Source organism: Phascolarctos cinereus, unplaced genomic scaffold, assembly GCF_003287225.1.
Source record: "Phascolarctos cinereus isolate Bilbo 61053 unplaced genomic scaffold, phaCin_HiC Scaffold_5;HRSCAF=322, whole genome shotgun sequence".
Taxonomy (NCBI): Eukaryota; Metazoa; Chordata; class Mammalia; order Diprotodontia; family Phascolarctidae; genus Phascolarctos; species Phascolarctos cinereus.
Window position 1 is genome coordinate 7,461,240 of NW_027555958.1, and position 23,745 is coordinate 7,484,984.

General features: G+C 46.1%; 1 protein-coding gene across 1 annotated transcript in view; it reads left to right on the top strand.

The window, feature by feature from the left end:
• AGAP1 (ArfGAP with GTPase domain, ankyrin repeat and PH domain 1) overlaps positions 1-23,745 on the top strand; it is a 482,721-nt gene that overhangs the window by 312,287 nt on the left and 146,689 nt on the right.

The window sequence follows — 23,745 nt, forward strand, 5'->3', positions numbered from 1 at the left end:
CCATCACCCACCTCTTTCCCATTGAATGGAGTGGGACATCAGGATGCCTGGATCCACGATAGAGATGGGTTCTCTGATCTCAAAGCCCTCACTCCACCTGCGACAACAGCATTCCAAACCTCATCTCGCCACAAGCCACCCGTGGGTCTCCCCTTCCCCCAAGAACCTCAGCTTTCACTCAGCCCAAAAATTGAGACCATTCCCAAGAGCTCCCCCTTCTCCATTCTTACGTATCTCCTATCACTCCAAACATCTCCCCCCCTCTTCTTCTCCCCAGCTCACATAAAGAGGGGCTCCTTCTCTTTGCCCAACCTCACCGTCATTCCCACATACACAGTCTGTTGTTAAATCTCATCCTGTGTCTTCACATCTCTCCCCTACATCCCTCCCTTTCCACTCTTGGTGCCAAAACCCTTTTCCAGGCCCTTACCACCCGTCACTCACGCTATTGGGATAGCCTCCTAACTGGCCTCCCTCCCTGAAGTCTGCTCTGCTGTCAGGGTTAGGTGTCACCCTCCTACTCAGTAAGTTACAGGGACTCCCTACTCCCTCCAGGATCAGAGAGAAATGCCTCTGTTTGGTTTTTACAGCCTTTCACAGCCTGGCCCCTTCCTACCTTTCCAGTCTTCTTAACACTTTGCTTCCCTCCTCCTACATTCCACCACAATCCTACAATCTTGCTTTTCTTCATATACGCCCTAGTCCATCCCTGGACACCCTGACGCCTTCTCACTGGCTGCCCAAATGCTTGGAGTGCCCTCCCTCCACATTGCACCCTGTCTGGCCACTTCTGTGGGAAGCCCTTTGGGGTCCCTCTCTCTGGCCCCCCTTGCCAGGGCTCCCCATCAGATGACCATTCACCTACTCTGTATAGAGTCTATATTTACCTAGAGGCTGACATGGTGTCTCCCTCACTGGACCCTAAGTTCCGAAAGGGCAGAGACTGTCTTGGTGTTTCCTTGTGGTCTCCGCTTTTAGCATGGTGACTGGCACGTAGTCAGTGCTTCACAAATGCCTACCAACTGACTGATAGAAAATGGCACGCCTCTCAAGGAAGCTTTTCAGCCTCGGTTTTGTGCCTCCAGGTTCGTTCGGGTCCTTTGTTTGGGGTCTGGATGCTCTCAGTGCTAGCACCTTCTCCTTGTGGTATCCCCGATCGGCCGTATCGACATTTATGTGTGTGTTCTTGGTGCGGAATCATTTCCAGGTTGCCTCTCTTATTGGACGGCGAGCTTCTTGAGAAAAGGGCCCTTCTTTTGCCTCTCTTTGTCTTCCAGCCCTTGGGACAGAGCAGTAGGCAATTAACCAAGGCATATGCTAGCTTGACAGAGTTTTGGTTTAAGAAGTGACTTCCCTAGATTTCCTCATCCTGCCTTGAAGTGAGAGCTAACAAATCCTCCCTAGTCCTAAATTAATTTGTTAAATGCTCCAGCTCTTGCAGACTAGAGTGGGAAACACGGACTCAACTGCCTGCGGGGGCATTTCTCTTCAAGTATTCCAGAATAGCTTCTGATTATGGGGGCCATTACTGCCTTACTTGGCTAAAATCACTGATCCTAGAGAGAAAACCCTTTGTCACCCCACTCTTTTCAAAAGCTTTGTTTGTTTGTTTTGAGGGGAGGGTGGGGATGATGATCCAAGAATCTCCCTCAGTATGGCTACCCTGAGGTCCTTCTTGCCCCGCCCCCTCTTTTTTCTCTGTTCTTAAAGCATTTTTAAAAAATCTTGGGGGTAGCTAGGTCGTGCAGTGGATAGAGCACTGGCCCTGAAGTTAGGAGGACCTGAGTTCAAATCCAGCCTCAGACCAAACATTGACACTTACTAGCTGCGTGACCCTGGGCAAGTCATTTAACCCCAATCTCCTTTAAAAAAAATTTAATTATTTTTTAAAAAAAATCTTACCAGAAAGGAAAACTAGAGAAATGAGAGGAGGAGGAGGGGTGGGGTTGGGGGTTGTTGGGGTAGGCTACTGGAGCTGGAGCCGATGGACTAAAGCAGATCACCAAAGCACATAATTGGGAAGAATCTGGCCAGCATCCATAGCTATTGAGATTCTTCCCCCTTTTCCATTAGAATGTAAACCCCTGGAAGGTAGGGGCTGATTGGCTTTTTCTTTGTTCCCCTGACTTTGGGAGAGGGTAAACGCTCCTAAAGCCTGGTTTCATTGATTAGATTGAGATTATTTAGATAATTAGCCCTCCTTGCTTTGTTCTTGCTGGTTATCTGCTGCTTTCCCCTTCTTGCCTCCTTTTGTCTTGTTTGGGGATTCTCTTTCCAGGAGGAAATTCCATCCTCTCCTTTCCTACTCCTGTGCTCTATTATCTGACATCCAAGATGAGAAGAAGAGATATTAATATTCATTACATAAAGATGATAAAAATTTCATATCTTCTAAGAAAACAGATGGTTATTTAAATGGCTTTTAAAATAGACTGCTTTACACAAAGATGCATATTTAATATATTTGATTATTGATGCAGCTTTAATTGATCTGTTAGAATCCTGGGTTTGAGAATGGTTACTTGGGATTCTTTTGGGAGGAACTAGGTTATAATTCCTAGTAGTTCACTAGTGATTGTTCACCAATCACTGTCTATGTATACTCATTCCATGGAAGCCATTATAATTCCATTTGAAAAATGCTCAGAATCTAAATTTATTCAGATATCTTTCTTTTTTGTGAACCGAAGGACGCTTCATTCCATTTCCAAATACATGTTAAACTTATTAGTTCCCCACTACTGGACTGAAAAGAAAGAATACCATCCCTAGAGCAAGCAGAAAACTGGGTTCAGATCCCCCCCAACCTTCCCTGGCTAGCTGTCAAACATGGATAAGCCCAGCCTTGTGGGATAGTGTAAAGGATCAAATAAGATATTGGGTATGAGACATGATATACATGTTAACTATATTGTTTTTAGCATTACTACCTATTTAATTAGTTCTCATGCCTCCTACTTTTTAGGTAGCTTTATGATTCAAAGATTTGCTGGTATTTTGTTGTTCATTCATTTTTAAGTTATGTTTGTCTCTTCATGACCACATTTGGGGTTTTCTTGACAGTATCTTTGTCACTTCCTTCTCCAGCTCAGTTGACAGATGAGGAAACTGAGGCAAACAGTGTGAAGTGACTTGCCCAGGGTCACACAGCTAGGAAGTGTCTGAGACCGGATTTGAACTCATGAAGATGAGTAGCCCTGACTCCAGCGGCCAGGTGCTGTATGCACCATGGCGCCACCTAGCCTCCTTTTGGTAGGATAGCGAATACAAAGGCTACCTTTGAATTAAAAGACCTAGATCCAGTCCTATGGATGACTCACAATGGAGGTATGACCCAGACAAGTTACTTTCTCTCTCTGTTCCAGACACCTGTCTTTAAGACTGCATCTTGCAGAGAAGGTGCCAACCTTCACTGGCAGAGGGAGTTTCCTCATTTGTGAGTTTCCTATGTCAGTAACATCAAGAGTCCAGTCCAAGAAAAAATGATGTAGTACTAATCAATAGGGATTTCTATTTGACAGTTGATATGAGGTGACTGTGAGAGAGAGGAGTTGGGAATGATGCCAAGGTGGGAAATGGGGCTGACTGGGAGGCCAGTGGTCCTTTCAGCAGACGTAGAAAAGGTCAAAGGAGAAAAAAGAGTAGAGGGAAAAAATGCATTCTGTTTTGAGACGTCCACTGGACACCTGGCTCACAATGTGTAACGGGCAGTGGGTGATGTAGGCCCATAGCTCAGAAGAGATACTCGGGCTGGATATATAGATCCGGGCATCATCCACAGAGAAGTCGTCATCCATCTTTTCCACATGAATTGCATGAGCTGTTTATTATATCAAACACTTGGTTGAAATATAGCAAAATGGCATCTCCATCATTCCCCTGAGCTACCGTTTTAGGAATCCTGTTGATGAAAGGAAATGCGATTTGTTCTTGCTACAGCCATGCTGAATCTTTGTGATTTTCCTTTTCTGCATTCTCACAAATCATTCCATTTAAAGACACTGTCTGGAAGTTGGTCAGGAGTCCTAGTCAGGCTTCCTGGCCCATAGTTTTACACACTGTTCTCTCATCCCTTTTTTGAGAACTGTCATCTGTCTTCCTTTGGTCCTACAGAAAATATCAGATCATTAGCGTTAGGGTCCTCTGATCCCATCATCCACCTTCATTTCCTCAGGCCTCTAATTCAGCTCTGGACCACTCCCCATCTTCTCATCCGGCCTTCTTCCATTCATTTTTCTGCTAAAGGACTCGACTGGTCTAAGTAGGCCATCCAAACCTTGAGGGAAGAGGGGTTATTACTGAGAGATGGGAGAAGAGGACAACACAGACTTTCTTTGTGAGTTGCTTCCTTTCTGCCCTTCGTTCCGCCGCTGTCAGAACACCGGGCGGGGCTTGTGTCTGCAAGGTCGGCTTCTAATGCTTCCCTCTCACTCCACCGGTGTGGTGCAGCCAAATTGAAATCTGAGGGGCATGTCAAGGCTTCATCAATCAGAACGTGGTGGCAGCATCAACCAGCCGGGCTCAGGTCGGCCAGGCCCACCAGATGAGATTTGCAAGGCTGTGACTCTGTGTGCCGGCCACACATCTTGGGAGGGTTATTATTTCAAGCCCATGTCGAAGAGATTCAAGGTCTGGGTTATTACCCAACTCCGCACCCAGCCCTTTGGCAGCTCCAGACTTCTCGTGTGGGGATGCGGAAGGAACCTCCCAGGGCATCACAGAGAATATCTGAACTAGATTTCCAGCAGGAGTGTTTCTGTCCAGGGGACACCCACGTCCTATAGACCCTGCAAACAAAATGCAGGAGTCCTACTTCCTTAGGATCCTTCTTCCAAAGCTTCTTCTCCCCCAAATCATCCTACTTGAATAATAACCGATAGGTCCATCAGCAGACATGCATTAGCCTTGCGGTTTAGACCCGCTGAGGTCGTGAATGGGTGTCTGGCCTGGGGTCTGGTCCCCGACGAGGATGCCAGGCACTCAGCTCTGTGCCTCACTTTCCTCACATATGGAATCAGGTTATTAGACTTAAGGACCAAGAAGATCCCCCTTCTGGCTCTAACTCTAAAGTCAGAGGTCTCATGTTCAATTCCCACCTCAGAGGGTCACCAACGTGCCTTCGGCCAAATCGCTTCACATTCCTAGGCCTCAGTGTCCCCATCTGTAAAAATATGGGCTTGGACTAGCTGACCTTTGAGTTCTCCTCCTCTCTGATTTCATATCACTTTCCAAACTACAGTTGTGTGATTAAAAAAGTTAAATAGGGAATGAGAAGAAGGGAAGGGATAAGATAACACAGAGACTTTCCAGTGTGCGTATTAAGGACCTACTGTTTATTGAATTGATGAGTTAAATTGAAATCTGTCATTCAATTTCTATAGAAATAATTGAAGCTATCCAGGGGAAGTAGAAGCTGTATCGCACGTTTAAGTGGCAGAATTGGAAAGAGTAGCAAATATTGTAACTAGATAAAATGTTGCTAAATACTGACACAAAATCTTAGCATTTTTGTTTTAAATTCAAAAGTTAAAGGTTACTTGAAAGGAAGACTGATTTGGCTTTTTCTGGTCATGAATGAAAAGAGAACAATCCCATTCCTTTTAACTGTAGGAGAGAAAATGGGTTGTGTGTGTGGCTTTGGGGAGGCCATAAAAATGATTTCTGGATAGTCAAGAGGAGGGGAATTGAATAAAGATTCCAGTGGCGGGGGGGGGGGGTGTCAAGGCGGGAACATGGACAATATTGCCGAGGCAGTGACAGGAAGGACAGGACAGAGGAGTTTGGGAGGAAGGCACAGCCAAGCTCAGGATCAAGGATAATGTGGAATTGTAAGTCAACATTCCAGGCAAACAGAAAAGCTGGTCTGAGAGACAGAACATGAGGGGCCAAGGGACCAACTAGAAACAGAACTATCAGGTAAAGAAGGTTTTGAAGCTGTAATTGAGAAAACAAAAATCATGGACTCCCTTCTTTGTTTTTGTCTGTGTGTGGCCCAGTGCCCGGCACCCCCAGTAGCATTTTAAAAAATGCTTGTTGAGCAACTGATTTTTTATTTTTATTTCTAAGTAGGCCAATGGAAGTATTGCCAATGAAGTAATGAGTAGTAATGTCAGCCCAGTAATTTAAAAAAAATTTAAATAGAATAGAATTTAAGCCCTGCAGTTTAGCTGTTGTATTAATAATGGTAATTCACATGATAAAACTACAAAAAATGCCTCAAGCCCTGCATGGTGGATAGGTCTCGCCCCTCCAGTTGTTCCCATTTTCCTGATTAGGAAATGGGCCCAGGGTAGTTCGGTGACTTACAGGAAGTCCCACAGTCTGGAAGGACCAAAGCTGGTATGGGAAGGCTGCTGCTCTCAGCCCTCCTGAGGCTTGGCCTGGGTCTGCTCAGGGCGGTGGGCTGTTGTAGGAAGCTGTCAGGACTGGAGTGAAAAGGCCCTCGGCCCCTTCTGAGCTCATATGGTGGTGATATCACCAAAGGACAAACAAACACCCAGCATGATACCAGGCAAATGACACAGCCTGTCCGTGCCTCCATTTCCCCCTTTGTAGAATGCAGAGTCGTTTTCATTGCCTTCCAAAGCACTTAGGGCAGTTGGATGGAACCATTTTGGAGATGTCCTGTTTCATCTCATTGGGTTGGCCTTTGTGGTCTCTGGGAACTTTCAAAAGTGAGTGACAACGCAGATAGACAGCACGGACCGGGCCAGACCTCGCGTTCCGCTGGCCTTGGAAAGCTTCTGTCTTACGGTCCTGGGTCTGGAGCCAGGAGGGCAGGACGGGGAGCTTCTGTGTCCCCGGAGCTGACCACAGTGCTTAGCACGTCATTATAAATGTCCGACTGATCGTCCTGGCCGTATCTGAACCAGAAACCCCTCCCCAGTCGTGACGGAGCTAGAAGCCACCTAGTCCTTCATTTTACAGCTAAGGAAACTGAGGCCCAGAGAGGCCACACAGGGAGGGAATTGCAGAGCTGGGATTTGAACCAGCCCCTGTTCTGTGGCTCTTACTTAGCTCAGATCTTTCTCCAGACCGGTCTGACTTAATCTGGTCACACCCAAGTACATAGACCCTTCCCCCTTCCGCATATGGAGGGTTTGCCCCTGAATAAAAAGGTGTTTTGTTCTAAGAGTAGCATCAGATGGGAGAAAATCCAATAAACCTGAAGACAAAGGCAATATTAGACAGTGCTGAGCTCCCTGGCATGCAGTGGCAATCACTCCTGGCGTATGTCGGTGAAGGGTTATGAAACACTTTGTATCCATTCTGGTCTTTCCTAGGGGGTAGCAATGTGGTATTTGGATAGAGCATTAGATTAGGATTTTGGAGGAACTGGGTTCAAATCTTGCCTCCCCATTGTTATTGCCTAATGACCTTGGGCAAGTCATTAACCTCCCTAGGCTTCAGTTTCTCATCTACAAGATGGTGGAGTCAGTCTGTCTGACCGCCCAGGTCCCTTCCAGCTCCTGATCTGGGCTCTCAGAGAGACGCTGCTTGGGCGGGTGATCAGGGGCAAGTCTGGTCACCTTCTGTCTCCATTCCCTACCTTCAGAATGGAGTGCATGGTGGCAGCCACCTCACAGGGCTTCGGTTAGGCTAAAATGAAATTGTTTAATTGGGAAGCCAGGCAACCCAGTGGACAGAACACCACACCTGGAGTCAGGAAGACCTGAGTTCAAATTTCTCCTCATACCTCTGTTTGCCTCCGTTTCCTTATGAAATTGGGATGATAACAGCGCCTGCCAGTCCCAGGTTGGCTGTGAGGACCAAATGAGATGGTCATTATAGAGCGCTTAGTGTGGTGCCTGGCACACAGTAGGTGCCATAGAAATGTGAGCCATCATTAGATAATTGTTGCACAGCACCGCCCACTTTAAAGTGCTATGCAATTAGTGGGTATTGTTCTCATTACTATCTCATTGGAAACTTCATTCCATGCTTCCGGTGGGAGATCCCCCGTTGACAAATGAAGAAAGTGAGGCACCAGAAGATTTGGTCTACCATCCAGTCAGTGCTCGAGGTTGGGTTCATGCCCAGGTCTTCTTGGCTGCCAAGTCCCCAGCCCCTGACTCCCACTGAAGCGAAGCAGATCCAAAGAGCTGATCTAAGATGGAAGAGGAAAATGGCGGCTGATGGAGCCAGGAATCAGGAATGAGGCAGGGATTGTTCTTAATCTTCTGGAGCCTTTGTGTGAGGTGAAAAAAAAAGTCCTGCTTTGGACTGGGCTTCTGGGCTTCTGACTCCAGCTGAGGAACTTGACCCTGACGTCGTCCCCCATGAACCCCACTTCCCCCCTCACTCGCCTCCATTGGGATGGATCGGGCTACGGAGACAATGTGCCCAGGGTCAGGGGCAGAGATGTCCCTGGGGATGGCAGTCACGCGGCAGGCCCGAGCGATGAGCGCAGGTTAGTCAAGAGAAAATTATGGATTATGTCGGAAACATTCCGCAGGGATGGGGATGGCCCGGAAGTCTTAATGTATTCATGAGGAATTTGTTGCTGGCAGGCTCGCCGGGGGTGTGGGGGGGGGGCTGCTTCTGCTCATCCTGGTGGGGGAGGCTGGTAGGTAGTTGCTTCTTTTAACCTCCCCCTCGGGGATAAAAGGCGGCAGTTAGCAGGAAGAATGGGGCTGAAGGCTTCTTTGATGAGCAGCTGCGGGAGGCCCCGTTTTGACTGTGCTCTGTGCTGTGGCAGCTGCACCCATCTCTGACCCCCCCAACATCAGCCCTAGGGGGCTGAGATGCTGCTCCGGGAACAGGGGAAGGAATGAAAGAGGAGGATGGAGACAAAGTCAACGGCTCTCAAAACCCAGCCGCGTGCTTCATTTGAGTGGAGAGTGACAGTCTTCCAAGAGGTAGCCACAGTGCATGATGGGAAAATACAGGCAGTTTTTAGACAAAAATAATAAAGAAATGCTGTGTCTCTAGCATTTGTCGAATTCTGTGTCTTCTACCAATTATGGAAAAGAGTAAATCACAGAGAAGGACAAAGTCAAAATCCCATGAAGGGATGAATGGTTCTATGGAAAAGCCCCTTCTGGTGGGGCTTGAGGCACGGGGTCGGAGTGTCTGAATGACAGAACGGAATGACATTTGTTAAGCACTTACCTGTGTAGCAAGAAGGCCTGGAGATGCAAGGACGAAAAGCAAGACAGCCTCTGCCCTCAAGGGGCTTCTAATCTAATGGGGAAGGTGTGGACAGGGATGGTATAAGGAATCATCAGGTTGTTTCCATGATAGAGGTACTGATTATGATCCCTGTGCTCAGAGCAAGAGGGAGAGAAGCGGAGGGCATGGAGGGCCTGGAAACCACATGTGGCATTGTGAAGAGGAGAAGGGGGATGAAGAATATGAGGAAGAGGAGGAGGAGGAGGATGGTGGTAGTGATGCAGCACTTTTAAGTTTTGCAAAGCCCTTTATAATATCTCACTTGATCCTCATAACAACCTTTGGAGGTGGGTGCTATTATTATCATCCCCATTTTACAGGTGAAAAAACTGAGGCAAAAAGAGGTTCAGTGACTTGCCCAAGGTCTTAACAGCTAGTGAGTGTCTGAGGCAGAGGTTGACCTCTGTTCTTCCTGACTCTAGGCCCAGCACTCTGGCCAATGCACCGCCCAGAATAACAGGAAAACAGCAGTGTGGTACATCTGTACTGAGCCAGATGTGCAGAACCTTCCCTAAAAGGAGCAGATCGGTGGCATACTAAGTAGGAAGTTGTACTTGGAGTCAGGAAAACTTGACTTCAAACCCTGCCTCACATACTTCTTGCTGTGGGACCCTGCGCAGGTCATCTAATCACTGTCTGCCTCAGTTTCCTCAACTGGAAAAGGAGGGGGTTGGCCCAAGCATGGCTCTCATGATTACTAGGCTACACTTTGAACTAAGTTCATCATGTTGGCTTTGTCCATCCATCCATTGACCTATCAAATATTCATTCAGCAACTGCTCTCTGCAGTTCACTTTGCTGAATACAATCCGATTTAAAGCCAAAGGGACCTGGGAAGGCCATTGATCCCTACTTTACAGATGAGGAAACTGAGACCCAGAGAGGTGAAATGACTTTCTAGGTTCCAGGTAGTGTCAGAGATGGGATTTGAACCCAGGTCCTCTAACTCAAAACAATTACTGTGTCCACTATCTCATGCCATAGACCTGGACTCCAGGTGCTTACAGTCTTATAGAAATGGCAGTGTAGATACCTAACGAGACGTGAATTAGAATGCAGAAGAATCATGTCACAGGAAAATATGGTGCACAGCATGAACAGATAAGAGACTTGGTCACATCTACCTGGGTAATCCCAGGGGTCACCATGGAGACAGTGGTGTTGGAAGCAGGCCTTGAAGGATGGGTAGATGTCACCACTGCCAATTCCTGATAGAAGGTGCAGTGTAGACCAAGCTACAGAAGTGGGAGGGTAGACAATGTCCTTTGGAAAAACTGAGCCATCCTGTGTGGCCACATGACATTCTTAGGATTGGGGATATGTCTGGGGAGGGATGAGGACTCAGTTTTTGAATGCCAACCTAAGGAGTTTGAGCTGTTTTCCATAGAACATGGGAAACCATTACAAGTCCATGACTGATGTATTCCAAACTGCACATTAATAAAATGGCAGCCTGAAAAGGTTGAATTTTATTTCTTCAGTACTGGGTAGCCATCATAGGTCCTTTAGCCATGGAATGACCCCGCCAGAATGTTACAGTAAGAACATTAATCTGGCAGAGGTTATTAGCTCTGGCTGGTTATATAGTATGGGCAGTAGCTCACATGTTCCACCAGCTTCTAAAATGTCTGCCCATCCACCACTCTCAGGAGCCCTGGGGAGGTAGAGCTGACCTCAGCAGTAGAAATAATGCCCTACAATGCTATCCTGAGGGAGCACAAGGAAGATGTGCCCTTCCTCCAGTATGTCACTGACAGCAGGAGGATAGGACAGTGGAGAGCTACCCAGCTTTGGTCAGGGTGACGTAGACCTCTGTATCATGCCATCCTTGTCTCTGCCACCTTCTCTCACAAAGACCCTTCTGTGGCAGACCCTGAAGAACTGGGAGGCTGTACTATGCAAAGAAAAATGGCTTTCAAATCAGAAGACCCAGAGTTCAAATCAGATGACTTCCAGAGCTTACTCCTTGTCTGGCTTTTGGCAAGCCACTTAACTTTCCTCATTTGTAAAATGAGAGAATTGGACTTAGATGGCCTCTGGCCTACCTTCCAGCTCCCCAGTATATAAAGCGTTTCTTCCTTGGAAAGCACCTAGCTTTACTTACAATAGGAGTGAACTGCTTTGTTGAAAGGATTTTCCACACTAGGAGATCCCATCTCAGTCAATGCTAAGGCTGGTTGGTTTCCTTAATTTCCTGCCAGCACAGGTCCAGACCCATCCACCCCAAAACTTATGCATAGACTAATTGTATTTGTTTTGTAACTCAATGGCCTGTGAGAACTTCCTAACTTTCATAGTTGTGTTATTGACTTTGACACTTATATGACACCTGTACAACCTGGAGCAAGTAATTAAACCTCTCAGTTTCCTATTCTGTGAAATGAGAGGATTGGACAAGAACATCCCTTAAGGGCCACTCCAGCTCTACATGTACAATCCCATGATTCATTGATATCAGTGAAGATTAGGAGAGGATTGTAAGAAGGGCCAGACTGATTTTGATTAACTCTCAGGTCTGACTACATCTCTCTATGGCTCAAGAATGTCTATGGTTCCCTACTGTCTGAAGAAAAAATAAATGCAAACTCCTTAGCTCTGCATTCAAGGCCTTCATCCTCATGACTTATTCCTCTGTGGTCTTTTTGTGTGTTTTAAACACCTCTTAGATTTAATACATTTTTCTAGTCAGGGACATTGGGTCTGAGAGGCCCAAAAGAGTCCAGTCCTATTAATTTCAGATTTGGCTTGGGCAGGTGCAGCAAGCACGTCTCACTGCTCAACTATAAGTTGCTTCCGTGGGGCTGACTTTCTTGGCATTCAGTGGTCACTTGAATTGTTCCCATTTTTTTCTGTTTATAATACTTTGACTCACAAGAGAAGAGTCTTAATGCAAAGCAATGATTATTCTCCTTGCCATTGGATTTCGCCTGTTTCCAAAGTTCCATGCCCATGAAAAGGTTAATCCGTTAGCATTTTTATCTGTTTTCATCTTTCCCTGGTAAATTTCCCATTTAGGATAAATGGCACTATAACACGGCTCACCTGCTAGCTGTTGGGAGCCTGAGAATGGGATGGTAACATTTGCTCTTGAGGAAGAGCGGGTGAGAGGTTAATTCCAGCCTTAAAATCCCCATCAAACGTAGACGGGAGTCATTAGTCATTAGCAGCATGTTAGCTAAATTCATAAACAGCAGGAGAGACAGATAGCCTCTTGGCAATGACTGTTCAAAATGCCAGCTTCTCCTCGCGTATTTCACAGGCCGCCTCCCCATTTGTAATTATTCGAGTCAGCGTCAGCGTCGTTGTTGTTGTTAATTTCTCACTTAATATTTCGACCAAACCGTTTCCAGGCTTTGTTTGTGTGGGACGTTGACGCCTCGTTTGATGTGTGGATGGCGGAATGTCTGGGTGCCCATCCACAGATTGGCAGCGACGGAGGAGTCGTCTTGAGAAACACAGGCTGTGTTGGGGGCTGTCCGGTCCATTTTGTTGGTGGGCGCATGTAGAGCATCTGGCTAACCATCTTTGATGGATATCTCTTCTTTCAAGTTTAATCAAGGTCCTGCTTCAATTAATAAGGGGAGATTAGTTGACTCGTTAACCTGGCACAGTTGTAGGTTAGCTGCTGTCGCTCATACCAAGATCACAGGGACCCTCGGTACAAGGTCACAATGGCTCCTTTACCTATGGAATCCAACACTTCAAAGCGTCTTCATGATGGGGACGGTCCTAGGAGGGAGGGAGGCCAGCTGGGCCGCCAGCTCCCTAAACCTGATCTGGTGAAACTAGCCATTGTTTTGGCCCAGGTGTGGAAGACTGGAAGGGGAAATTTCCTGGGATCTGAAGAGCCCCCTTTCAAGTGGCCAGATCCGCTGCTTGATGCAATGGATACCCCCGTTTAAGTCACTGACGACATCACACTCCCCACAAGCATAGCCAGGGACTGGAGAGGGGGCAGTTTGTCAGCTTTGTTATTTCTAATCAATGGTATATGTGAAAGCACAGAACAGGGACAGGAACTTTTCCTGGTATCAGAATTCAAAAGGACTGGCTGATTATTTATAGACAATTATGTATACTCAAATCCATTATTTTTGTGGGTCAGGAACTATTACATCTTTGACTGTAACCCTAGCATCTGGCATATTGTCAGCACACAGTAGGTGCTTAACAAATGTTTATGAGTTTGATTAATTCATCACATAGCTATGCTGTCTACCAGTGGAATACAATACCTTTCCCCGCCCCCTCCTTTCCTTTGATTATGACCTGTGATTTTATCAGTGCAAAGAATGTGGAATCAGTGCAGAAACTGCCTCTGCTGATACCGGTCAGTGATGCCACTGTAACTTAGGACCATTGATTGCAAACTGGGAGGGACGGTGAAAGGTCCTGAGGCCAGCCCTTTCCTCAGAGCCTCAAAGACACCTAAACCAATGACCCTCATTTTGCAGATGAGGAAACAGAGTTTCAGGGTGACCTGCCTGAAGTCAAACCCATAATGAAGAGTGGAGCACAGGTTTGTTGGGCAGCTGGTCAATAAGCATCCGTGAAGCACTTCCTAGCGCTGAGGCGGCTGAGTTCAAAGAAAAGCAAAAGCAGACCCTGCCCTCCTCGAGCTTACATGATCATGGTCCCGAGGCACTCTGACCCTTGGTCCAGGGCGCTTTTTACTAGACTGTGTTGTTCTCCTTGCATCCTCATGGCAGCCAAGTGTTGGAAAGGGCAGGAAGAGAAGCTTAGAGAGTCCAGACTCCTAGAGCTTACGTGGTCATGGTCCCAAGGCACTCTGACCCTTAGTCCAGGGCGCTTTTTTCTAGACTGTATTGTTCTGGATTATTAATTGGTCAATCACTTAGCATTTAGATGATCTTTAAGAGTTACAATGGCTGAAAAGGTCCAAAACCCCAGGTCTGACCCAGTGATGAGTCCAGACTCCTAGAGCTTACATGATCATGGCCCCGAGGCATTCTGACCCTTGGTCCAAGGCGCTTTTTACTAGACTGTGTTGTTTTCCTTCCATTCTCATGGCAGCCGAGTGTTGGAAAGGGCAGGAAGAGGAGCTTAGAGACACGTGGTCATGGGCTTGAAGATCATACACTTCATTAAGAGTCAGAAATCCTCATTCATTTCAACAAATACTTATTAAGGGCCTGTTGTGGGCCAGGCACTGTGCTAAGTGCTGAGGAATCAGAGGTAAGGGAGAAACATGGCAGCTCTTTGTCCAGTGACCAGTGAGTTGGGATGTTATCCAAGCATCAACAACTACTGAAAACCTAGAGTCTTAGAAAGCTTTGTGAGATACTGAGAAAAGAATTGACTTTGGCCAGGGTTACACAGTGAGATAGGAAGACCCAGTCCTAAAAAAAAAAAATTAAATTAAAAAGTGAAGGTCTGATGCAATAATTAGTGTTCCATACCCGTAATCCCACAGCTCTGCAAAGAAGCAAGAGGGAGATGCCTTCTCATATGCCCTCTTTGGGGCCAAGCTTGGTATTGATAACTAGGAAGAATTCTATTTCTGTTTTGTTGGTGGTCTTTCCATTTTCACCGATGGATTATTAATTGGTCAATCACTTAGCATTTAGATGATCTTTAAGAGTTACAATGGCTGAAAAGGTCCAAAACCCCAGGTCTGACCCAGTGATGAGTCCAAACTTATCCAGACATGCCTCAGACAGTGGGCTTGAAAGTGTCAGTGAGTCCTAAGGAGATTCCCCCCCCCCCAGAAGCCTCCCAACTGTGCCCAAACACAAGGTCTCCATTGTTTTAGGAAGTGGACGAGGGGCTCATTCCCTCTGAAATTCCCCATCAACAGCAGAGACAACAGAAACAATTTGTCAGGTGAATCACGTGTGCATGATGCTGCAGACCCATGAAGATCACTACCCTAGTAGCCCCTTCCCTCTCTTACTGTTGAAGAGTTTTACTCCTAATTCTCTCCTTCCATCTTTCTTTCTATGATGCTGATGCTCATGACAATTTCAACCAATGTTCCCCTTGCTTAGAACCCAACGGTCATCTGCCTGTTTAGAGGAGGGACATTAGTTCTAATTGTCAGGTGCTTCGAGGGGCGTGTTCCTCAAGGGAATCATACTATCCAGGGTTTGTTCCTCACATCTGGCACCTGAGTTATTTTTTTTTTTAGTGCAGCCCACATGTCTCGGGTAGCTTATTCATGGATGGCTTGGGTGTTGAAAGATGCCTGGCCTGCAAACCCAGTGCTGGGAAACTGGATTCAAATCTCACACCTACCACGTACTACCCTTGTGTTCTTGGGAGAGTAGGTCACCATACCTCTCTGGGCTCCAGTTTTCTCTTCTGTAAAATGAGAGTATTGGAGGACATCATTTCTAGGGCCTCTTCCATCTCTAGAACTATTATTTTTTGTGACATCTTACTACTATCTGTAACCAGGGACATTTTTCTAGCATTTTCCTTGTGGATGAGATGGCAGAGAGTTACCCAGTGGAAGACAGAAAAGCAAGGAGTATTTTTAGAGTCAGAAGATCCAAGTTCAAAACCCAGCTTTGTGACGTTGGGAGAGTCATTTATCCTTACTTGAACCTTTGTTTCCTCCTCTTGGTGGGAGGGGTCCTGACATGATGATAATGGTCCATTCTAGCTCTAAATCTGTGATCCCATCACCATTTGATTTCTTCTTGCTCAAATGCCTCTCTAGCGGGACACTGGTGCCTGGGGGCGTGCATTTAGGGTGGGGGGAGCAGCAGTATTCAAAGAAGGATTCTAAGTATATTCAGGTTATATAATGAGGACCTTTGGATACTTATAGTGATTGAACCCTCTGGGACAGTGTCCAAGAGGGGTCCACCTTACAGTAAATACTATCCCATGGCAGGTAGTGTTAGAGCAAAGTTCTACTTTATGGGTGTCTTAGTCTTATTCTGTTGAAATTATATGTGGGTATCCATTTGTGACTGCCATTTGAGGCCCTTCCTTACAAAGTAAAGAAAGGCTCAACCAGCAGACTGTCTACTAGGTGATAAATTCTTTGCCTTCGGCTACCCATGAAGTAGATGAAACCACAACGTGGTGTTCAGTCCTTTCCACTTACATCCGTCGTCATGGAAGCCAAATAATGGAGAGGGGAGGGAAAGGGCTAAATATCACCTGCCCTGGCTTTAAGAATACCAGTAACATCCGTTAAAAGTGAGTACTCCTCTAGCTTAACTCCCCAAAATTGCCTTAAAGGGCCCTTTTATCACCTAGGCACTGTGCTAAATGCCAGAGAGACAATGATAAAAAAGAAAGAGACGTGGGAGTTCTTTGTCCAGTGGCCTAAGAGTTGGATCTAAACCTGGGGTCCATGAATACCTCTAGGAAACTGGAGACCTTGGATTGGGTTGGGTGGGGGGATATAGAGCTTTATCTTCATTACCCTCCAAGCAAAATTTGGTATTTCCTTCAAGTATGAATTTTGGGAGTGAAAAAATTATTCTAAGGAGCCCATAGACTTCACCAGACTGCCAAAGGATTTTATGAAAGACGCACGTGCAACGTATGTGCGCACGTGCATACACACATATACACACACACACACACAATTATGCCAAGGAGTCTGCAGCCCTCACCAGTCCACCAAAGGATTCCATGACACACACCCTTATCTTGGAGGATTATAAGGTTATAGATTAAAAAGAGCTTACCTGGTCAAACTTCCTCAATTTATAACTGACACAACTGAGGACCGTAGAGGTCATGAGATGGTACATTTCAACCTGGAAAGAACCTTAGTGTCCATCTAGTATGACATGACTCAGTTTACAAACAAGGTAGAACCTGAGTCCTAGAGAGGTCGTTGAATCCTAGACTCATCATGGGAAGGGGACTTAGGGACCCTGTACCTTGACCTTTGCATTTTACTTCTTACTCAGCCTAGCTCCCTAAGCTAAGCCAGTGCATTCTCTGATATTTGAGGATTTCAGTAAGCAGCATAGAACAGTGAGGATAGATTGGAAAACATTGCTGAAGATTAAGAAATGAGAGAGGCCAGAGGCATGTACGTCATTCAGATGCCTCATTTCCCATATAGCATGAATGCATTTTCTGGAAAAGGAAGGTCTTTAGCATCATAAGCACCAAATGAGGCCAGAAGGAACAGTTGGAGCCAATGAAGTGGCCCAGGTTGGCTCAGGTGTAGAGCACCAGACTTGGAGTCAAAGACCTGGGTTCAAATCTTGCTTCAGATAATAAAATTCTGACTCTGGGAAAGTCTGACCTCCCTGGACCTACGTTTCTTTCTCTGGCCTCAATGGCTTCGAAGGTTCTTACAAGCTTCTGATCTATGATCCTGTGAGGCAGCATCATTCAATGGAGAGGACAGTAGATTTTATTCCCCATATAACCTTGCACAACTCACTTTATCTGTTTGTGCCTCAGTTTGCAAAATGAGGGGGTTGGACTCAGTTTCTGTTTAAAGTCTCTTCCAGCTCTGAATATTCAGATAAAAATTAAAATCAGGGGAAAAAAATTGACTGTATTGTCAGACAGTCAACAGTTGAGTCCTGACTTGGGATTTCCGGATTGGTCATCTGTCATGACATTGACTGGTTGGCACAACAATTTAGAAAAAATGTGAGACAAGGTTGTATACAATTCCCATGCCTCCAGTCCGTTTTAATAAACTCTTGGCTCTAAACATGGGGAATGGATATAAGTACAGACACTGACTCCAGTTACCATTGTTTCTTAAAACTAAGTAAAACAGTCGCCAAACCTGGAAGGCCACAAGAGCCCGGAAATTCCCTTAGCAGGAGACGTTTGATCTCCTTGCTGAGGGAAAGGACGTGACAGTCGCAATAGAGGCTCATATGCACGACATTTCAGAGAAGAATGACAGAAGCCTCTGAGTGACATTGCTTCACATGATAACCAAAAACTGTTGATGAGAAAACAAGCCTGCAAGAAAGATTGGATCAAGACCCAACTAAGCCGGATCATCCTGAAGGCATTTAAAGATGAAATGTGCATGACAATAATCAACACATGAAAATAGAGTCTTTCCAACATTTCCTTTTTGATGTGTACATGCTGGACAATCGTGAAGCTGCCACCTTGGGACTCCTGCACCTCAGTGACCAGAGAACCGCAGTGAGGAGAGAAGATTGGCCAGACCTGACCAAATGGAATCCTGTGCCCTGAGGCAAACACAAATAGATCAGTCTTTGAGAAGAGCTAAGAGTCTAGATCTGCTAGAATATAGAGTAGAACATAACGGGAAACAGGGCCAGAAAGAGAGAGTGGAGCTGATTAGGGAATTAGGGAATTTCCATTTTATCCTGGGGCAGTAGGGAGCTATCAAAGATTTTTAAGCAGGAGAAGGATATGAGCTAGTTTGTAGATTAAGAAGATTGCTTTGCAGCTCTGTGAAAGATGAATTCTAGAAGGAGGATGGACTAGAGGCCAGGAAATAAATGCGGATGCTGATACAGTAATTTCTCTAAAGGGTATTGGACTTGACTTAGGGTAGTAGTGCTGTGGACAGACACAAGGAGGTGGGTGTAAGAGATATAATAGTAATGGTAATCATTAATAAATGAATTAACTAACAAATCAATAATAAATAAGACAAGAGGAAAATTTTGAGTAATAAAGATTATCATGATGGTTTACTTAGAAAATCTTAGGGGAGTCTCAAAAAAAACATTAGAAATAACTTCAATAATAGAGCAAGATACCAAATAATCCTCAAAAAAAAAATCAGCATTTCTACTTAACAATAACAGAATCCAGAAGGGAACAAAAGAAAGAAATGAACTATTCAAAAGAACTACAAAATGAGTAAAATATCTTGGAGTCCATCTACCAAAGGATACTCAGCACCCATGCAAAGATGATTACAAAATGTTCCTTTCGAATGTCAGTTGTAACCTAACCACCACCCAGAAGCCCACAGCGGCAGCCAGAGACGGGTGGCAAATGGAACCTCTCCCCATCCCCAGGCAGATCCCTTTGGGACTTTTGTAGGCCTCCCTCAGAGAAGACTCTATCCCTCTTGTCAGGACTGTGTGCGCGCATCCATGCCTGGCCTCTTTTCGTTTTGGGTAGAATGGGGTGAGTCTCACAGGGAAAGCAAATCTGAAATGTGTTAGGGAAACCCGATCATATTATCATCTGTCCTTGCCAGCCCCATTCTCCTTCCAAACTCCCATATTTCTGTCGAGGGCACCCTTATCCTTCTCAGGTTTAGAACCTCGGTTCATGCTCAACTCCCCACTTTCAGAAGGGGGACCCCCACAATAGGGCAGTGCTGGTACTCTCTGATTGGATTTCATATGCCCTTAAAAAATACTAAGAGACTCCTGGCTGCATTGTGACCCTCTTTATGTATCCTTTGTATGTGAAAATGTTTGTTTGTTGAGTTCACCATAAAAGAAGAAATTTTTTTTTAATAAATAGGAGCGAAATTTATTTTTAAATTTTTTTTAAATACATAGAAAGGAGCTAAAGAGATTTGCTCGTGATCATTCTGCAGCAGAGCCAGAATTAGGATGTGGTCTGTTGCCCCTTGTTGTGGGATTCTTTCATCTTCAGCTCCCTGGGTCTCACTGTGTCAGACTGTCCTGTATACAGCTGGAAGACAATGTAGAGTAGATTGATTTAGCAGCAAGTCCTTTTGCGTCCTGGTTCGTTAGTGTTTAAACTTTGTATCTTGAAATGGCTCCTTCTCATGTGAAACCTGATGTGGGAAAAGAGTTTGAGAAATGGGGGAAAAATCATTTTAATTGTGCCAGGGAGTTTTCAAATTAAAGAGGTCCTGGGTAGAGTGAGAGACTCTTTTTGCAAAGCAAGTGATCCTCCCCTAATTTATATTTGTGTGTGTATGTATTTGTTCTACAGATTTTTTTGCTTCGGTATAATATATCCCTGGACACACTACTTTTTTAAAAGAGCTTATTGGGAAACTCTAAAGAAACAAATCATTTTAATGTCTGTCGGCACTCTGATGTGAACAAGGGGTTTGTCCTGTAGTCCCCCCTTCCCCCCCCAGGTCAGCAGCTGTTCAAGATTGCCGATTAGGTGCCTAAAAGACCTTCTTTTCTCTGCTTCTTCGTATAAGAAACCTTATTGTGTCCCCGCTTGTATGAGATCCTTGTATTTTAAGGCTGACTCCAGGTGTCTTTTTCAAGAGGCAGGCAAAGACTTCTCCAAAGGTAAACTTCATAAAGCAAGGGAATGTGCCCTAAGCAAAGAGACCAAGTGGGGTTCTCTTTTTAAAATTGCGTTCTCCATTGGAAGACAATGAGGTGCTCAGCTGTCTGGGCAGACAGTGGGGTTTCTGCAGATGATGTCTTTGGGATTTACTGCTGGCTCAAGACAGGTACACTGGCTGGTCCTGTGGGGGGAGAGCATGCCCAGGCTTTCTAGCCTCCAGCTGACTCGCCCAGCTACTGCTCCCATGAGTCTTACTTAATGCAGTGGGTTAATTTGCACCCCTTCCAACTCATCCAACTCAGAATCAACCCAATTGGGACCAATACTTGTATTTCCAATGGTGAATCAGCTCCCCTGAAGAAGGACGAAAATGGCTCCCCCTTCAGTTTTATCAAGGCCCTCCCGCGTTGTCCCCCGCCAAGTGCCCTGCACATAAGCATTCTCTCTATCCCTCCCTCCCCACCAAATATCTAGTCAGGGACCACTCGGCATCCCAGGCCCTACATAGGTGGTGAGTGTTGGGGTGTTGAGACTGGTCTTATCTACAATTCCTTCATTAATCTCTTTCACAATCCTTTGCACTGGATGGGGGAGGGACAGGAATGGAGGGAATGTACCAATTTCCTTCACATCAATGGGATGATAGTACCAAGGTTGGAAGGCACTGCAGAGGCCATCTAATACAGCCTCCCCAAGGCCCAAGATAGGGCGCTCACCTGCCCATTCCACCCCCTTCCGTTGTATTCTCTTCCTCCTCGATGTTTGATGACCCTCCCTGACCTCTGCGCTGTCCCTCTCTGCCCTCCTAGTGACAAAGCATCTTCTTCGGACTCCTTGGATCTCCCCTGGGGACCCACACTGGCACTTCTCTGTGAGTGCCACCAGCCAGAAGAGGAAAGTGCCAAGAATCCTGGCCCCAGCCGTGTCGTTGGAGATGGGGATTGGAAGAGGCTTCCTCGTACCGAGCACCCACCCATCACCAAGGACCAAAATGGGGTCAGGGCTTTGAGCAGCACTCTGGGCTTCCTTTCACTTGTGCTAATCCTTGTGATATCCTTGGCTGGAAGCAATGGACTTTGTTTTTCCAAGACACAAGCCTGTCTGAGGTCTGAATGGTTCAGGAACCATCTTGAAACTTGAAAGCAGGCATTTATTTGCTTTTGTTCTGGGAAATTCGCTTTCTGAACAAACTGACTCTGGCAGTGGTCAGATGAAGAGTTTTATGGCCTGCAGCTGATTTGGATTTCTCTGAAGCACTTGGAGGTGTCATTCTGTTGGAGGGATCCATCTGAGCTACTTGGGGGCTAGGGGGAGAAGGGGAGAGGCAATTGCTCTCCAAGAGAAGCATAGGTAATTGTCTCTGTGCATCCTTTTTGGAAGTCTCAGGGACTCCCCCCCTCATCCCCACCTTGCCTCTCCCACACTCCTACCCCCTGGTTGAGGAACACCCAAAACTTAAGGAGTCTGGCCCAGATAATAGAAACGCTTGTGGAATGAAAGGGGGAAGGGGAGAATCCTTGTGTCGGCCTTATCTTTCATGTGCTTGGTCAGTGAGAATTTCAAGGGCTTTCACTGTGGCCCTAGGAGCACTGGGTGCCATGGAGGGTGATGGCCTTGAAATCATGGAAGCCTGGATTCAAATCCCACCTTGTATACTTACTTGTGAACTCCTGAGCCTCAGTTTCTCCTTTTATTCCCCCTGTCTCCAACACACACTTGCTTTGTGACCCTTTGCGTCTCGCTGCCGTAGGCAACTCTCCAAGTCTCTGAGTTACGGTGTAGGTACCAATCTGCATTGGTACAGGGGGGTTCCTCACTGGGAGACTTCTCTGTCAAAGTCACAGGCCTTGTCCCAAAGGAAAGAAAAGATGACTTCACAAAGGAAGTAGAGAAATGAGGCACTGTGTGTATGTAAAGTGCTTTGCCAAGCCCAGAGCTCTTTAGAAATGTTGACTGTTGGGGCAGCTCAGTGGTGCAGTGGATAGAGCACTGGCCCTGGAGTCAGGAGGGCCTCAGACACTTGACACTTAGTAGCTGTGTGACCCTGGGCAAGTCACTTAACCCCACCGTGCCTAGAAAAAACAAAAGAAAGAAAGAAAGGTTGACTGAGTTATTTCATAACTCATCTTTGCAGATGAGCATAAACAGTAAAAGTGGCCTGAGAGGAAGTTACTGTCCTGCTATGATTGTTTTATATTCCATGGTCCACAGACTGGGGCTCCCATGGATAAATAACTACCTTTTTTTAATAATTGAATAAAACTATTGGGATGTCAGCTCATCGTCTGTAGGTTCACTGGAAGTATCCTAGGAGAAGCCCAAACAGCAGACAGCTCAAGAAGGAGTGAACCTCATGTTATCAAGAATATTCACAGCAGCATTTGCTGCTATTCTGAACAGTGCTGCCTCTCTGACCCTTCTCCAAACCCTCCATTCCAAGGAAAGGAGTTAATGACTATCTCCATTTCCCCTAGAATGGCGTCTGTGCAGGCCTCGATCAATTTCAAGGCCTCTCCAATCTCTCTGTGTTACTCAGGACAAAGAAGGAAGTCAGGACTTGACCCAGAGGTGCTTTCCTCCAACATAAAGACCTGCTTCCTCCTCCTGACCCTGTGCAGAAATGTTCCTAGACATCGAGAATCTCCACACAAACATGGCCCATCACTTCAGCCGCATGGATTTGAATATCTGCAGGCATGGAGAAAATAGATGTCCTGCACCCCACCCCCACCCTTTCAGGGATGGCCATCCACAAGGAGATGGGCCTGCAACAGTCCATCAAAACCCGCCAGGGCTAATGATGGGCTGGGCTGATAATCGGGGGCGAGTTAATTGTAAGGTTCGATATGGCATCTTGTCAGCCGAGATAAGTTGTCACGTTTTCCACTTGAGCTGAAACTAAATGATTGTAAAGTAAGTTATGAGTGTCCTTGGGCCTGTCTGCCGGAATGATGGCTAAGAATACATTGCTGGCCCATCAGTCTCTAGCAGGCTGTTTGATATTTATGCGAACGGAATGTTATTTTATTCTGCCTCCAGTCATGCTTGTCATCTTCCCGAGTGAAAAGTGAAACGGCTTGTGGAGCTCATGCTTCAAGGATTGAAGCTCAGAGAAGCTGCAGATTGTTATTATTATTGCTGGTATTATATATTTTTTGGGGTGTGCGTTGAACATTGATGCCCGATTGGGAAGAACTAATGGCTGACATTGAGCACGCGGGCTGGTGGCAGAGCAGACGCATCACACGGTGCCGCTGCCTCCGTCGGACCCGGTTGAGATGTGGAGTAATGAGGCGCTGGCTTTTTTTAATTCGGCATGCCTTCTTTTCCTCCCCTTTCTTCTCCCCCCTCCTTCTTCCATATTTAACACTGTCGGCAGTGGCCGTTCATTTCTGTGCC